Source organism: Panthera tigris, chromosome A3 (assembly GCF_018350195.1).
Source record: "Panthera tigris isolate Pti1 chromosome A3, P.tigris_Pti1_mat1.1, whole genome shotgun sequence".
Lineage (NCBI taxonomy): Eukaryota > Metazoa > Chordata > Mammalia > Carnivora > Felidae > Panthera > Panthera tigris.
The window spans coordinates 110819531-110830498 of NC_056662.1; the positions used below are offsets into that span (position 1 = coordinate 110819531).

At 35.5% G+C, this 10968-nt stretch overlaps 1 pseudogene; it reads right to left on the minus strand.

Annotated features, from left to right (window-relative positions):
• Window positions 1-8184: 8184 nt before the first annotated feature.
• On the minus strand, window positions 8185-8667 carry LOC107179639 (annotated as a pseudogene).
• Window positions 8668-10968: the final 2301 nt, after the last annotated feature.

Here is a 10968-nt window from a genome sequence, read left to right on the forward strand (position 1 = left end):
ATGAGTGCCTGGGTGGCTCAGTCAATTAAGTATCTGACTTCGACTCAGGTCATGATCTCACGGTTTGTGAGTTCGAGCCCCGCATCAGGTTCTGTGCTGACAGCTCAGAGCCTGGATCGTGCTTCAGATTCTCTGTCTCCCTCTCTCTCTGCCTCTCCCCTGTTCGTGCTCTGTCATTCTCTCTCTCTAAAAAATAAATAAACATTAAAAAGAATTAAAAAATTATTTTAGATGCACTCTGTCGACTTATTTCTTGCTTCTGTTATCAGGTTTTCCCGTGTACATCAAAATTGTCAAGCAAAAGATGAGGGTTTTATTTTCATTTTGTTTATATGTTACATTAACAAAGGAAAACGAAACTGCTGAATGAATATTTGACAATATATAATTGATTGATGTAGCGTCAACAATATATACTTTAGATGTTCAGAGAAAAATAAATTCAAAGAAAGATGAAATGAAAATTAGTCTTGAGCATGACGGATCTCGGTGTGAACACTAAAAGATGACTATTTTCCTATGAAATTTGTCATGATAAATGATACAGAGTATAAGAGTTATATTGGGAAATGAAAATGTTAAAACATCCAAAACCTATAATTACAGCACAAGAAGTATTGTAAATCCTTAATATTATAGTGGAACATCGTCTAACAGGCCCACCCGAGGACTATTAGAGCTGTTTAATTATCTAGGGTCATGTATACTTGTTTGACCTTATATTTACTATTGATTAGAATATAGACTCTATAAAGTTATGGGATCATGTGTAGTTTTTGTCTACTTGAGGTACAAATTTTCTCTGTCCAGTAAAAATCAAACCCCAAAGTTAGTTTATTGCCATGCAAGACGTTAATCATTTTGTCTCTAGATTTGCACACTTGTTTTAGTGTTCCTTTTCTGGTGGTATATATAAAATCTGCTTTTTTGAGTTCTGTTTTGAACCAACTTTACCATTCAGCCAAGTTTCCTGATTAATAAGTTAAGTAAATCTTTGGCATATATTCTCTTTTCATCTGTATGCCACGTTTTTAACACTTTTTCATAATATACTTTCATGAAAGAAAGGGAAAACATTAGGTACTGTATAGATACAATTAAGAGGATTTGGTGATCAGGGTGCCTGGGTGGCTCAGTCGGTTAAGCGTCCAACTTCGGTCGTCATCTCACTGTTTGTGGGATCGAGCCCCACGTAGCGCTCTGTGCTGACAGCTCAGCTCAAAGCCCGGAGACTGCTTTGCATTCTATGTCTCCCTCTCTCTCTCTGCTCCTCCCCCACTCACACTCTATCTCTTTCTCTCTCTCTCAAAAATAAACATTAGACAAAAAGAAGATTTGGTGACAGAATGGAGACGAAAAATAAAGATAGCATAATGTCATTGAAGGCATAGGCCACCCGAGAGTTATTTTAGAAGTCGTGTACTTTCTGCACAAAGTATGTGTTTCTTCTATGTTATTTTAAACTAGATAGTTTTTATGGCAATATGTGTCTTCAGGTTGAAAATCTATGATGGCAGGGCATTTGCTGTTTTTGCAAGACAGTACATTCAATTTCCAGACTGCTTATTTATTAGTGATATTTTCCTAATAATAAACCAAATTTCTCTGCTTTATAATTTAAATTTTTCAGACCTGTTTTTGAAATCTGAGCTTTAGGGAATATGTATACCTGCTTTTTGATGCTCTTCAAATCTTTCTAGCAATTACAGAATTTGCCTCAAATTTTCTCTTTTCTAAGTTAAATATCTCCAATTTCTATAACTGACTCTCATTTCAAATTATATACAAATCCTTACTATCACCCAACAGTTCTTCCATTAGGTATCTTCAATTTACACTAATTTTTTTATTAAGGTATGTTTAAGAACAGATACTCTGGTTGGGACATGAGAACGGTATATAATGCAACTGGGTTTGGAAATTTTGACTTCTTCATGACCCATGACAGAGAAAGCATAAAGGAATACATTTTATACCCCATTATAAGCAGATCATTCTGAGGATTTTTTATTTTAAAAACTTGACCAAAATTCCTTTTAAAAAAACATTTTAATGTCTTTTGATATATACTGTGACATCCCAGGAACTAGATCTAATTTTCATTAATAATAGCAATCACAGAGGCCCCTGGGTAGTTCAATCTGTTAAGTATCTGACTCTTGGTTTCAACCTTGGTCATGATTTCATGATTCTTGCATTGGAGCCCTACATTGGGCTCTGCGCTGACAGTGTGGAGTCTGCTTGGGATTCTCTTTCTCACTCTCTCTCTGCCCCTCCCACTCTTCTCCCTCTCTCTCTCACTCTCAAAATACATAAATAAGCTTTTTAAAAAATAATAGCAATCATAAGATAACAAACATATAAATGCGACTTCCTCACAGAAAATTCCCTGACCAGTCAATCCAAATTAGATATTCTTATTTTTTTCCTCTCAGCAACCTCATTTTCATCATAGTAAATCATACTCTCAATGTGTGTGTGTGTGTGTGTGTGTGTGTGTGTGTGTGTGTGTGTGTTGGTATTACTTGTCTTAAGATAGATTGAAATTCCATGATAATAACAAAGGTAAATATCAGTATTATCCACATTTTACCAAGTGGTTGCTCAGTAAATTAAATTTATTAAGACCACACAGTTTTCAAGTGGCAAAGGCAGAATTCAAACCCTGGTCTCTCTGACAAGAGCTTTCAATCGCTTTGCTATTTCATATTTCATGCAAACACTCTCTGCATGTAAACCCAGAATGTACATAAAGTTGATCATGAAGTACATTTATTTTTGTTATTTTTGCGTGCTTCCCTATATATACATGGTTATTTCTATATAGATTAAAGCATTATTATATTAAATTAGGATAAAGATGATTAGAAAATAAATGTAATGTGAAGAAGAAATGTTTTTAAACATTTTGAACAACTAAAATTAAAGCAATTATAAGTTTTAGCAATAGTAGTGTAGGATAGAACTTGAATATGCTCAAACCTGCTTCTTTCCAATAAATCAGGCATACTAGTCCAACAATTTGACCATCCTTCCTAACAGCTCATAAAAAAAATAATTATAGAGATTTAGCAACAATTTGACTATTTTAGACAAAGAAAGGCACTGCCAATATTTGCTGTCTTAATTGTTTCAAATATAAAGGAATGTAATGGATATAACAGTAATTTTAAAGATAGCAAAGTAAATTATTTCAAAAATTATTGGTAATTATATCAGTATGGCAGACATGCTAATTTCTATTGAGCTATTTTTTTCAAATACACTTTTTTTATTCTCCACTGTTTGTTCAAATTCTGAATAAGCTTTTTTCTCTTCCATATAGAAGGACAGAATTTAATATTTTTCTTAATTTGTAGAAAATGTTCCCAGCCAATCTAATTACTATACAGTTGCTATTAGATAACTTTAAAAACAATTCAATTTTTTTCTCTTTAAAATTAATTTAATATTGTTTTTAAATATTATATGCAAAAGTTAATATAAGTACTTACTTCCGTTACTTATCATGACTTCTTTCTTGTCTATACAAAAGACAGGGTTTGATTTTTCTTTAAAAGAATATTTAATGACATAATTATGGATCCCAGTATTCCTCAAGGCATATCTACCCCATAGGAATTCTCAATTTTCAGTTTCTCAGATTTCTCCAAACATTTCAGCCTATTAAAATGATTCATTTTCTCACATTTTATATTTAATGTCCTTGATTTATCAATGCTCAATATCAAGGGATAGTATTGGAAAGTCTCCCTCCCCAAACTCCTCTTCTCTGCACTCAGAGGTCTCAGGGTGCCTTGTCATTTAGAATTCTCTTGAAATTGCTGAACACAAAGCAGTTTTGTTAAGCACCCATATCCCTCCTTGTGTAAAATGTTTAAAACGTAAGAAAAGGTGAGGCTAAAGTCAGCAGAGGATTGAAGGCCCATGATGAAACAAGTCGTCCAATGCATTTGAGTTAAATGTCTTAAAGCTAATGGAAGGTATAGTAATCCCAGCCAAAACCTTACATATCAGGGCAAGGCAATGCATTTCTAGATGCCATTTCAGTAGATGCATGAATTTTGTTTCCATCTTGTAAGAATTCTTAATAGAGATATTTCATAAATGAGAAACCTAGGTATAGAAAATAGTAGTAAAATAAAAGACTTGCCACAGATGAATTAGAGCTTTTTCCTCAATATGGTGGAAAAGATTAATGATAATGGGAGAAAATAGACATTAGACCTATAGCCACTCTCCAGTTGGTGACATATTTAAAACTGAAGGAAATCCGGGCCTCTAATTGTAGTTGGAAGCATGTACTTGGATATAAAGACCTTAGACTGTATAAATCTGTCAAAAATGGGGTGTTTAAGAGAAGAGCAAAGGAGAGAGGATAGATGATGGTTTCCATTTTGGAAAGTTGCCTTCACAATATCTGTGAAGAAATCCATCAGGGTATGTGGTAAACAGTCTGGACCTCAGATGAAAATGTGCAGGTAAAGGTATAATTATGGAAATTTTCAGAACCTGGTAGTAGTTGAATCTATAGGTGAGGATGGCAATACTCATAGTACATGGGGTAAACTAGAGGAGTACATCGAGTACAGTAATTTATGAAATACTAGTATGCTAGCCCAGGCCAAGAAAAAAAAAACACAAAGTTCACAGCATAAGATTTTATTAAATTTTGTGTTTCTTCATGGTATAAAAGGCAAATGTTAGTGTTATAAAAATTATAAAGGAAAAATATTATGACAAAATTAGAGACGTGGAGGACAAATTAGTGGTGGGTAGGAGTTGGAGACAGAGAAACAGACTGGAGAAAGGTAGCTGTGGTTTTAACAGGGCAACTGCAGTCCCATATCTCAACCCAAAGTTGATGGTAGTATAACCTATTATGCACTCTGTCGGTTGCCGTATCCATCACCACAGTCATGCTTCAGAACAGGTGCATCACTGCAAGGTAACGGATTTCCTTCAGTAGATATTTGATGGGCCAACCCCAAATATGAGTCCATACTCAGACTAAGCAAAGACCTGGAGGAAACAATTCTGTCAATCTCAGCGAAGTTGAAAACGGTTCTTTGTCCCACAAAATTTTAGTTCACCCACTCTTCTTTGCCTCTACAGCTCTCTGATGTCTTCAAAACAGTGTGGTTTTTGTTGCTTATTAAGGCATTTCTCCTTATCACAAAAAAAAAATGATGCTCTTCTATTGCTTATTACATATTTCCCTGACGTGGAAGTAGGAATTTTTCTCCTGTGAATGTAGCCATATTTTGCTAATAATAGTTAAGTTTAATAGATTTGTAAATTGAACATATGTGTACATGAAATCCATATATATTTATAGAATTATTTTTAAATGTTTATTTATTTATTTTAAGAGAGAGCAAGCACGAAAAGGGGAGGGGCAGAGAGAGACGAGAGAGAGAATCCCAAGCGGACTCTGCACTGACAGAGCTTGAACCTGTGAACTGTAAGAACATGATCTGAGCTGAAATCAAAAGTCAGATGCTTAACCAACTAAGCCACCCAAGTGCCCCAAGAGAATATTTTTTAAGTTTATTTATTTATTTTGAGAGAGAGAGAGAGAGAGAGAGCGCACGCACATGGGAGGGGCTGAGAGAGAGGGAGAGACAGAATCCCAAGTAGGCTCTGCACAGTCAGCATGGAGCCCAATGCGGGGCTTGAACTCATGAATGCGAGATCAAGGCCTGAGCTGAAACCAAGAGTTGGATGCTTAACTGAATGAGCCACCCAGGCACCCCTAGAGAAGAATATTTTAAACAACTATTACCTTATTTCTTAGATATATCAGAGATGGAGGTTAAGATTTTCATTTCAGCCTTACTTTAGAACTTCCTTTTCCCCATCAGATTGCCTTGGAACCTTGGAAAAAAATCAAATGATCCCATGAATGTAAGTCTATGTCAGGTTCCTATTTCTGTTGCATTGATACATGGCTGCACTTATTTCATTACTACATGTCATAAATGTTGCTGCCTATCATAAGTCTTTAAATAAGATAATTAATGCCTCCAAATCTTTTTTTAATATTTAAGATCATATTGGCTTTCCTAGATTTCCTAGAAGCAGCTGGTCCATTTCTACCAAAAGCTCTGCAGAGACTTTGATTGTAATTAGTTTCCCTTAAATATCAATTTGAAGAGAAACAACTTCTTAACAATATAATTAGCATGACATGTATTCTTATGTTTAGGTTATCCTTAGTTTCTCTTAGTAAAGTTGATTAGTTTTTGTGTAGAGGTCTTACAAGTCTCTTGGGTTTTTTTTTTGTTTTTTTTTTTTTTTTGTTTTTCAACGTTTTTTATTTATTTTTGGGACAGAGAGAAACAGAGCATGAACGGGGGAGGGGCAGAGAGAGAGGGAGACACAGAATCAGAAACAGGCTCCAGGCTCCGAGCCATCAGCCCAGAGCCTGACGCGGGGCTCGAACTCACGGACCGCGAGATCGTGACCTGGCTGAAGTCGGACGCTTAACCGACTGCGCCACCCAGGCGCCCCTACAAGTCTCTTGTTAAGTGCATGCCTAACTATTTTACATTTCTTTTAATGCGTTAAAAAAATAAATTGTTTTCAAATGTCATTTTCCAATGGTTTGCCTCTTAAATATAAAAACACAGTTTTTTATATCATCCTTGTATGTGGCGACTTTGTAGTATTCATTTTAGGGTTTTTTAATGTTTATTAATTTATTTTGAGAGAAAGAGAGAGAGAGAGAGCATGAGAGGGGGAGGGACAGAAAGAGAGAGAGGGAGAGAGAGGATCCCAAGCAGGTTCTGTGCTGTCAATGCAGAGCTTAATGTGGGGCTCAAACTCCTGAACTGTGAGATAATGACCTGAGCCAAAATCAAGTCAGATACTTAACCCATTGAGCCACCCAGGAGCCCCAAATTCATTTTAGTTTTAAAGTAGCTTTATTTTCATAGTTTTTAAAGTAATTTTCTATATAATTATGTCATCTGTGAAAAAAAAAAAAAGCTCCCCTGCTTGTTTGCCAAACTTAGTAAATTTTAGGACATTATCTTGACTTATTTTACTGCTTAGGACCTACAAGACTATGTTTAATAAATTAGCTACAGCAGATAATCTTGTCATCTTAAAATGTTGGGGAGAAAGCACACATTTTTTTTTACCATTAAGTGTAATGCAATCCGTAGGATTTTTGTGAATGTCCATTTGTTATACTAGGCATTTTTTTTTTGTAATAAATAGGTATTGGATTTTGTCAAATTCTCTCTCAATATGTATTTATATTTGGTTTTCACCTTTATTCTGCTAATATGATACATTTCATTGATTGATTTTCTAATGTTAAACCAACTTTGCACCACCGGCACAAACTCACGTGATCACAATGTATTTTTTATATACCGTTAGGTATTTATTTTGGGATGCTTGCTTCTATATTCATGAGGGATATGGGTGTTTCATTCTCTTTTCTTGCAATGACTGTATCAGGTTTATTATCAGCATTATACTACCTTCATTAAACTAGTCAAGCTGTGTTTCTTCCTGCCTAATTTTGAGAAAGTTAGTATGAGATATTATTTCTTCCTTACATATGTTATAGAAACTAACAATAAAACCCCCTGGGCTTCTACCTTTGTGAGTAGGAAGGGCTTTGATTATGAATTACATTCAATATTAGACTTCCAAATATTCAGGTTTTTCTATTTACTAGATCAGGTTTGGATCAGGTTTGACCAGCTGTGTTCTCTGTGGGATTTACCTATTTCATCTATGTCAGGGTTTCTTAACTTCAGCACCATTAACGTTTTGACCTGGATAATTATTTGTTGTAGGGGACTGTTCTGTACATATAGGACATTTAGTGGCATCTCTGACCTCAACTACCAGATGTCATTAATACTATTGATCCTTTTCCATGTGACAACTAAATATGTCTCCAGAGACATTATCAAATGTGCCCTGGATGGCAATAGTGTCCGTCCTTTAGAACCAATCGTCTAAGTAGTAAAATTTACAGCATAAAGTTCATGAGATTTCCTATTTATTATTTTGCTTTGCTTTAATAAGGATTTGTAGTGATATCCCTTTTTCAATTATAAAATTAGTAACTTAAAATATTTCTCTCACTTTTATTTTTTATTATTATTATTATCACTTTCTTTTTTTTTTAACAGTCTTAAGGTCTTTTATTTTTTACACTTATCATGCCATGAATTCATAGGCAATGGGCTCCAGCAGCTCAGGCTCCTTTCCATTGGTTCTGACAAAGTGTGCTTCTCTGGGTGGGCCAGGCTGACACTTCAGCTGAACCCAAATACCTTTCTCTTTGGCTTCCTTTTTTTTCTGGTCACTTTCCTTCACATGCTTCAGGAAGCTATCGTGGCTATTCAGGTGCTTAATCTGTTCAATATGTACATGATTTCTCTTGACAAGAATCTTGCCCTTAACTTGCTGGCTTACGACAATGCCAAGAGCATGCTGGGTAATACCGTAGACTCTTCCAGTTTTGCCCTGGTTACATTTGTGGGGCTCTGCATTTTGAACGGTGTCCCTTCCTTTGATGTCTACAATATCATCTTTCTTGTTGATTCACACATATGTTTCCAAAGGAACAACTCCCTGTTTCCTAAAAGGTCTAGAGAACATATAGCAGGTGCCTCTTCTCTTTCCCTTTGTGTTGATCATTTTGGTGCCTTCCTGGAATCTGGTGGTGTGGCTGACAGGTTCTTTTCTTTCATTGATCTCTGCCCTTATTGTTTCTCTTGATATTCCTTTCTTCCTTCTTCTACAAACTTTTTTTTTTATTAATTCTGTTTTTAAAATTTACTTTGAATCCCTCTGACATTTTAGATGTGCATTTTTTACTATAATAGTTCATGGAGGGTTGATAATACACATTAACTTTTCATGGTCTTCCTAGAATTAATATTTGGCTGTTTCATGCACAAAGTAAGAACTTTACAATGGTGCATTTATTTTTTTCTACATTCTTTTTGCTATTGTTGTCATATAAATCTTACAAATGCAATGGTATAATCTTTGCATTAAAAATCTACTTTTTAGGGGCGCCTGGGTGGCTTGGTCGGTTGGGCGTCTGACTTCAGCTCACGTCATGATCTCACGGTCCATGAGTTCGAGCCCTGCGTCAGGCTCTGTGCTGACAGCTCAGAGCCTGGAGCCTGTTTCAGATTCTGTGTCTCCCCCTCTCTCTGCCCCTCCCCTGTTCATGCTCTGTCTCTGTCTCAAAAATAAATAAACATTTTAAAAAATCTACTTTTTAAAGAAACTCAGAAAGCAGAATATGATTTTTTATATTTATTCACATATTTTTAATTACTAATTCTCTTCCATCTGAGTTTCCTCTGATACCATTTCCTTTCATTCTGAATGTCTTCCTTCAGGACTTTTTTTTAACTCGTCTGTTGTCTGTATCTTAGATTTTATTTGCCTGATCACATCTGTATTTTAAATTTCTTGTCTTTTCTTTTTTTGCTAAATATAGAATTATGTATTGAGTATTTTTTCTTTATATCTTCAGTATGTCATTCCATTGTCTAGGAGTGATTGTTTCAAGAAGCCAGACATCATGCATACTTTTCTTGCCTTTTGTCTAAAGTATTGTTTTTTTTCCAGCTGTGTTTACAATTTTCCTTTCATCCTCTGTTTCCAGCAGTTTGAATATGAGATGCCTCTTTGTGGTATTCATTGCATTTATCCTGCTTGGGTTTGCAGGGCTTTCTGCATCTGTGTATTGTTTTTCGCCAAATTTGTGAAGGTTTCAACTATTGTTTCCTGAATTATGTCTTCTGCCCCATTTTCTTTTCTCCTCTGGACCACAAATCACATGCAAGTTAGAACACAGTAACTGAAATTTTTATTGCAAACTTATTTTGGTCTCTTGTATCATATATTGTCTATTGTTCAGCCTTTGACAATTCTGCTAAGCAATCAATTCCACTCTCTCCAGTCTCTTGTTGATTATGCTCACCTTTGGAACTTAAAAATATGACACCACACATTTAACACTAGATTTCTATTGGGATCCTTTTTATAGTTTCCATTTCTCCTGGTAGGTCTTCACCGGTTAACTCATTATAATCATTTTTCTTTTGTCTTTGAATAAATCTATTATAGCTTCTTTATCTGCTCATTTCAAAATCTAGGTCATCTCGGTGTCTGTTTGTACAGACACTTTTGTTCATGTCACTTTTTTTTCTGTTTTGTACATCCTCTAAATTTTACTTCATATTGGACGTGATAGATGCCTTTAATCTATTATCTTTCTTTAAACAGTGTTGATTTTTTGTTCTGTTGAACCGTTAGCATACTGGTTTATAACCTGGAGTTCTGGGAGGCTTGATTTTCGTATTGTGTTAGGGCTAGTCTTCACTCCTGTAGCATGGCCCTTGTGATGTTTCAATGCAAATCATGATCTTGACCAAGGCACTCCAACTTGGCAGCATTCAAGCTGCCATATCTATTTTTTCTGAGAATGGTAACAGTTTTTTAGCTTTCCAGCTGGTGTATTACACCAGATTTCTTGGACTCTCCCCTTCTCCTGCCCAATCCATGGGGCAGCCAAAATTCGGGGGGGGGGGGAGTTTATAAGTAGTTTTGTGAACATTTCCTATTGTGGCTCCCTCCTTGCTGAGATGTCCCTCATTTTTTTCTAGCCTCTTGGGCAAACTGGAACTCTGTCTTCTGCAGTCCAAAGCCTCTAAGACTGATGTTTTCTGCTTAAATGTTTGATATGCTGCATCATTTGAACAGGAGAATTTCCTTGGGGAAAAGCTATGCAAGTAAATATCTCACCCATTGAAGTTTCTTTTTCAAAGGACAAAAATCCCTCCAGGTTATATTTGCTTTTCTTCATCCTCCAGTACCTTCAAATACTTTGTGTGTGTGTGTGTGTGTGTGTGTGTGTGTGTGTACCTTTGTACATTTTGTCTAGAGTGTAATGATCTTCATGGTAGGATCAACCTTGTA